The 6,982-nt window shown below is 39.4% G+C and overlaps 1 pseudogene; it reads right to left on the bottom strand.

Annotated features, from left to right (window-relative positions):
- Positions 1-5,146: 5,146 nt before the first annotated feature.
- Positions 5,147-6,159, bottom strand: LOC149228494 (dolichyl-diphosphooligosaccharide--protein glycosyltransferase subunit 1A pseudogene; annotated as a pseudogene).
- Positions 6,160-6,982: the final 823 nt, after the last annotated feature.

Genomic DNA, 6,982 nt, shown 5'->3' with positions numbered 1-6,982 from the left:
CGACAAGGGCCGCTTCAAATCAACCATGCACATGAGGATGGGACTAATGGAGCATATGGCAGTAGATATCCTAGTAGACACAAGTCAGATAGATTTGACATAGTGAGAGATGGTAGGTTGTTGGACACTCCGGAAAGGAGGGGCGATGAGTACATGTATTATTCTAGTTTTGGTTCTGATAGACATCATGATTGTCGTCGCTATCATCCTTACAGGAGGAATGATAGGGGATACTTACCAGATGAATTCAAGAAAGAAAAACCACCTACTTTTGATGGAGATGTGAAGAAGCCAGAAGATGTAGAGGCTTGGATACTTGGGATGAACAAATTCTTTGAGTTGCATGAGTACACAGATAACATGAAGGCTAGAATAGCTATCTTCAGCTTGAAAGGTAAAGCAAACATCTAGTGGGAATATGTTAAGCGGGTTAGAGACATTAGGACAAATGACTTGAGCTGGCGGGAATTCAAGAGACTTTTCAGGAAGAAGTACTTGTCAGAAAGGTACTACGACAGTAAGGCTAAAGAATTCTATGAGTTAAAGATGGGATCAATGACAGACGAAGAGTACACGACCAAGTTTCTGGAACTATTGAGGTATGTATCATATCTTACTGATGAGAAGGCTAAAGTTAAGATATTTTTCAATGGTTTTCCATTAGCATTTAGATATCATATTGAGTATGATGAACCTCAGTCACTTGAGAAAGTTATTGGGAAACTGATGCATTGTTGTGAGCAACCAAAGCGTAAGAATGAATCTCAACATGGATGTAAGGGAAGAGACAAAGGTAGAGGTAAATGGCAGCCTAAGAGGACAAGGCCTCAACATGCAGATGGGAAAGAAAATGTGGCTTCAAAAAAGATATTTAATGCAGCTAGACATGGAAATGGGCCACAACAGTACTAAAAACATAAAGGTGACGGCACTGGTCAGTTGGAGTGTTGGACATGTTGTGAGGAACTCCTTAGGAGAGATTGTCCGCAACATCAGGGTGGAAGGCCTAAGATATATAGTGCACAGGAGGCATAGACTATTGGGGATGTTGGTCAGAGTATTCCACGTATCTATGCAGCAGTGGACAATGGGCAAGCAGAACACCAGACATCTATCATTGAGATGGATGGTAAGATTTGTGATCAAGTTATTTCTATTTTGATTGACCCTGGATCTAATTATAGCTATGTTAGTCCTGACTTGGTGGATAAGTGTGGTTTGAATAAGGAATTGCATGCAAAGTATTGGTTAGTGCAGTTGGCTATAGGTACGAAGAAGCGAGTTCATCATTGGGTAAGAGCTTGTGCATTTGATTTGAATGGTATGCCTACAACAACACATTTGAATGTATTACCATTGGGTTCATACAGTATGTTGTTGGGCATGGATTGGTTGTATCTTCATAGAACCAAGGTTGAATGATATGATAAAGCTATTGAGTGTGTTGATGACAATGGAGAACCAAGAGTCTTGCGAGGTAAGAAGAAAGCCACAACAGTTAGGATGGTGATAGCTATGCACGCAAAGCATAGTCGTAGGAAAGGGTGCAAGATATTTGTAATACACATTTCCAGTGATAAGGGTAAGGGGGCTGAGGATGCAGATGTGTTGAGTAGATATCCATCTTTGCAACAGTTTTAGGATATATTTCCTGAGGAAATTACAAAGTTTCCACCTCATAGGAATGTAGAATTTTCGATTGAGTTAGTGTCAGGGGCAGATCTAGCATCGAAAGCACCTTACAGGATGAGCACACCTGATTTGGTTGAGTTAAAATTGTAGTTGGAGGAAATGTTGAACAAGGGATACATTAGGCCAAGTGTGTCACCTTGGGGCGCACCGGTCTTGTTTGTGATGAAGAAAGATGGTACCCTCAGATTATGCATTAATTACAGGCAATAGAACAAAGTGACTATCAAGAACAGATATCCTTTGCCGAGAATTGATGACTTGTTTGATCAGTTGAAGGGAGAAACAATGTTCTCGAAGATTGACTTGATATCTAGATACCATCAAGTACGCATCGAAGAGGAGGACATTTACAAGAATGTGTTCAGGACTAGGTATGGGCATTATGAGTTTGTTGTTGTTCCATTTGGCTTAACTAATGCTCTAGCTACATTCATGTGGTTGATGAATAGTGTGTTGCATCCATTTATGGATAAGTTTGTTATTGTGTTCATTCATGATATACTGGTATATTCTAAGAACAAGGAAGAACATGTGGAACACTTAATAACAATATTGAGGTTGTTGAGAGAGCATTAGTTGTATTTTAAGCTCAACAAGTTTAGTTTCTTTTAGACTAAGGTGCACTACTTGGGACATGTTTTCTCCAAGGCATTGTAGTAGACCAAGATAAGATAAGGGCCATCATGGAGTGGGTAGGTCCTAAGAATGTGGATGAGGTGAGATATTTCATGGGTCTGGCAGGCTATTATAGGAGGTTCATCAAGAACTTTTCGCAGATTTCTTATCCTATTACATCATTGCAAAGGAAAGGTAAGAAGTTTGAATGGACAAAGGAGTGTGAGGCTAGCTTTGAGCAACTTAAGCAGTTGTTGACGCATGCACCAATACTATAGATTGTGGATATGGAAAAAGAGTTTGTGGTATGTACAGATGCTTGCAAGAGAGGGCTTGGTGAAGTCCTTATATGGATGGACACGTGGTATGTTATGAGTCCCAGAAACTAAACGAGCACGAGTAGAACTACCTGACACATGATCTTGAGTTAGCAACGATTATACATGCACTGAAAATGTGGAGGCACTATCTTCTTGGCAGGCGGTTTGTGCTTATGAGTGATCATATTGAGTTGAGGTATTTGTTTGACCAGCCGAATCTGAACGCCAAGCAGGCTAGATGGTTGGCCACGATCAATGAGTTTGATTTCGAGACCAGGTACGTCAAAGGTAAAGAGAACGGAGTGGTAGATGTTCTCAATAGATGGGTATAGGTACATCACTTGGTAGTTGTGAGCTCCTATGGGACAGACTTACAAGATAGGATCTTATAGGCAGGACAACAGGATGTCAGGTATATAGAGATTTTGCACAGGTTGTAGCAGAGTGATAGTATTGGTACATGTACAGGTCATGGTATAGGTACATTTACAGGTGCAAGTACATGTACATGTTTCAGTATAGGTACAGGTGGTAGTACAGGTACATGTACAAGTATAGGTGCAGGTCCACAAGGCATGGACTATTGTCTTACAACAGATGGATTGGTCAGGTTCCAAGACAGGATATATGTACCGAATAACAGTGAGCTCAAGAAGGTGATATTGATGGAGTTTCATGCGAAACCATATTCAAGTCACCTATGTTATCAAAAGACATTGACTAAAGCGAAGAGAGATTACTATTGGCCGAATCTGAAGAGGGATGTAACATAATTTGTGGTGAGATGCTTTGATTGTCAGCAAGTGAAGGTAGAGTGTAAACATCCAGGTGGTGTGCTATAGCCGATTGTGATTCTAGAATGGGAATGGAAGGTCATTTCCATGGAATTCATCACAGGGTTGCCGAAGACAGTGAAGTAACATGATTCCATCATGGTCATTATGGAAAGGTTAAGAAAGGTTGCACACTTCATTCTGGTGAAGTCTACGTTCTTATCTAGTGATGTGGCACAAGTATTCATCAGAGATGTGGTTAGACTACATGGTGTTCCAAATAAGATTGTGTCAGAAAGGGATACGGAATTCACTTCCAAGTTTTGGAAGGAGCTATTTGAAGGTTTGGGCACAGAGTTGGCCTTTAACACAACTTATCATCCGCAAACACATGGGTAGAGAGAGAGGGTCAACATGATATTGGAGGACATGTTGAGGATGTGTGTGATGCATTAGTAGAGTAAGTGGGAAGAGTATCTCCCTTTAGTTGAGCTTGCATACTGTTATCACAAAATCGTGTACTAAGGGCTGCTACTTAGCAAGATCTCATGCAACTATTTCAAACCAGGCTTTAGACTAAGGCTTAGCCTCCTTAGTCAGAGAGGGCTCTCTCACAGATTTTTGATAGGAATTATTAATAAGAAAAGATGGCTAACTCTTCAAACAGTTTATGAAAGTAAGCTGGTTGGAACAACAAAATAACATTTCTTCTATTGGGCTCATGGAGTCAAACACCTCTGCAGTAAACTATTAACTACTTAATCATGGAAGCCAAGGCATATAATGTTAAACACTCAGAACATTTCTCAAAAGGAACCTCAACTCATAAATATACACAGGAAGTCTGAGCACTAGGTGAATTCAGAGTGATTGCATATTTAGTGAGCTGTAAAACATAAAAGGATAAAAACAAAGCCACATATATTCTGAGCACTTGAACACATGATGAATCTTGGGAAGAAAAAGTAATCTTTATATTACTGTCAAAAGTCTTTTACATAAGCTGATATACAAAACTCTGTTTTTTCATAAATCTCCAACCCTTATTACATCAGAGTTTTCACTATATATAGGAAAACATACTTAACTACTTCGAGTCTCCTCCTCAAGCATGAGGGGAGCTCGATGACCTATCATTAACTACCCTTATCTATTTTTAAGCAAACTCATTAAATACATAAAGTATTGAGCTGTAATTACAAAGACTCCTAATCACACTAAAACTTTAACTTCATCTCCTCGTATGCCTGATTCCTTTCTTGATCTTTGACAGCTGTCTTTTGTTGGTTAGGCTCAAGATGATTGAACTACAGATGCAAGGAACGCTGACTTTGGATACCTGTTAGCGCTGATGGATCATTTATCATCAGGATCAAAACACCTATTTTTAAGGTCCCTGTCTCCTACCATCCTCCGAAAATGTAGCAGCATGTTCCCAACTCTTTAATAACTCAAAGTATGGAACGCTGCTACCAAACACCATGTCTCCAGATGAGCTGTAGGTTGTATTGATGTACAGGTGTCTCTCTTCTAACATTCCCGGTCAAACTGTTTATTCTGCATTGAAAACATCACCTACAGCAGTTTCGTAGCGCGCTACGAAACTGCTGTGTGATTTAAAAAACACAGTCTTCCTCTAAACTCCTCACATACGAACTATTTAAATTCTGCAACATTAAAAGCTAGGAAGAAAAGTCATCCTCTCATAATAAAATCTTTCAGAACGGCACAGCTGCTCATTCTCAATTATAACAAAAAAGAAAACCTTCCTCTCAGTGAACTTTATACCTATCAGACTAACTGGACATCAGTTATATCTCATCAACTGCCTGCAACAACTCATCTACCTCTTGTTTCAAAACAATAAGCTTCTGCTCATGAGGAGATATGCGACTGTCAATCTCCTTACTTGGTAGTTTAGCAAGGTATGAAACTGATGACTTTGAAATTGAAAAATCGGAATGTGAATACAATATGCAAGCCAGAAAGAAGCAGAAGAAACCGGTGACCAACATCAGTGGCTCTGCTAGCATTGAAATGGTACTAAATTTATAATAAACCTGAAAAAACACATTATGTTCAGGCATCACATTCTTCTTTGATAGTACCACAACATTCCTTCCAATAGTGTCAAGATAGGAGTACTTTATCTCCCGATGTTGGTCTGCAGAAAAGGGAACAGAAGCATAAGGATCTTTAGATCCTTCTGGCAGTGCAACCTTCACAATAAGTTTATCAATGACCACATCACTGAATGAAGATGCAAAAGCAATATTAAGATAACGCCTGCCATCAGCTGCTTGGAAGAGAAAATCTTGTAGAGGTAAGCCGTAGCCTATTGTAAAAGTGGCTTGCCAGCCTCCAAACATAGGATATCGAGGTTCAATTTCCAGTTCTGTTTTTCTAAAGTCGGCGTTCAAATGTGAGGTAGAAATATTCCCAATTTCATCTCGGTAATAAACCGAATGTGCTCGAGGTGGCAGTCTTGCCACTAGACTCTTAAAAGATGATGCACCTCTAGCATTGGGTCTTGCTTGGTATTCAATCCTTGAAAAGCCACCTTTGATTCGAGCACCACCATGAAAAAGGTGATAATTTTCAGTTATCTGAACATTTCCCCAATGTGAAATTTCTATTTCTCGCACCAGCTCCTTGACAACTGCAAATGGTTGGTTATCTTCAAAGTGAACAATAAAGGGTGAAAATGAAAATGCAGCAAGATTCTCATATGGACCATATTTAAGTTCTGTATCCACCATGAAATTTTAGGTGGCCATTGATATTCTCCATGACCCTGGGTTCTTCATCCCCATATCCTAACAGCATTAGAGTTCCATTCCGGAAGTAGACAGAATCTAAGACAACAGGAAATAGGTGTTCTGAGCCTGCAATATGTATTTTTTCCTGTGCACCTGCTACAAATTCATTAGCAAGTTGCTTAAACTTTCTTCTTAAGTATCCACTCATTCTCTGCACTGAATTAATAAACGTATCTGAAAAAGCCATTACAATGCTCCCATGAAAAACAGGAAGCTTGCCAACTCTTGAAACGTTAATGTCTTCTGAATGATCACCACTTTGGTCTTCAGCTATGCTTTGCGATGGACCACCCATAGTATCACAGTATTGAGAAGAAGCCTCATTGCTCTTGCTTTTTATGTACACCAATTTTTTACCTTGTTTACCAAGATGATTTGAAGATTTACAGCTTTCAGTGGTTTGACATGAATTGTGAATAGCCTCAACTAAAGCTTTGTAGATTGAACCTTTTTCATTATCTGTGCATTTCATTGAAAGGTGTTGTTTAAATTGATCTTCTGAGATTGTTTCCTGTTCTAAACTACCTTTATCTAACAGTTGAAGATCCAGAATTCTCCTTATATCATAATCATAAGATGGATGCTCAATATCCACGATTACATGAGTCAGGAGCTCATGTGTCATATTTGGAATAACACCCTGCAGCATCCGGGGTGCACACTGATATATATCATAAATAGTCGCATGGTAAGCAGTTTGCAAGGAGACTATTTATATTATCTAAACCGCGGAAAGCTGTAACAATCAAATGAAAGACATCGC

Source organism: Pinus tabuliformis, chromosome J (genome assembly GCF_031772625.1).
Source record: "Pinus tabuliformis cultivar Carrire ecotype Pingquan chromosome J, CPIR1, whole genome shotgun sequence".
Classification (NCBI taxonomy): Eukaryota; Viridiplantae; Streptophyta; class Pinopsida; order Pinales; family Pinaceae; genus Pinus; species Pinus tabuliformis.
Note: the sequence above shows the minus strand (reverse complement) of the source record. Positions and strands in the feature narration are given on the sequence as shown.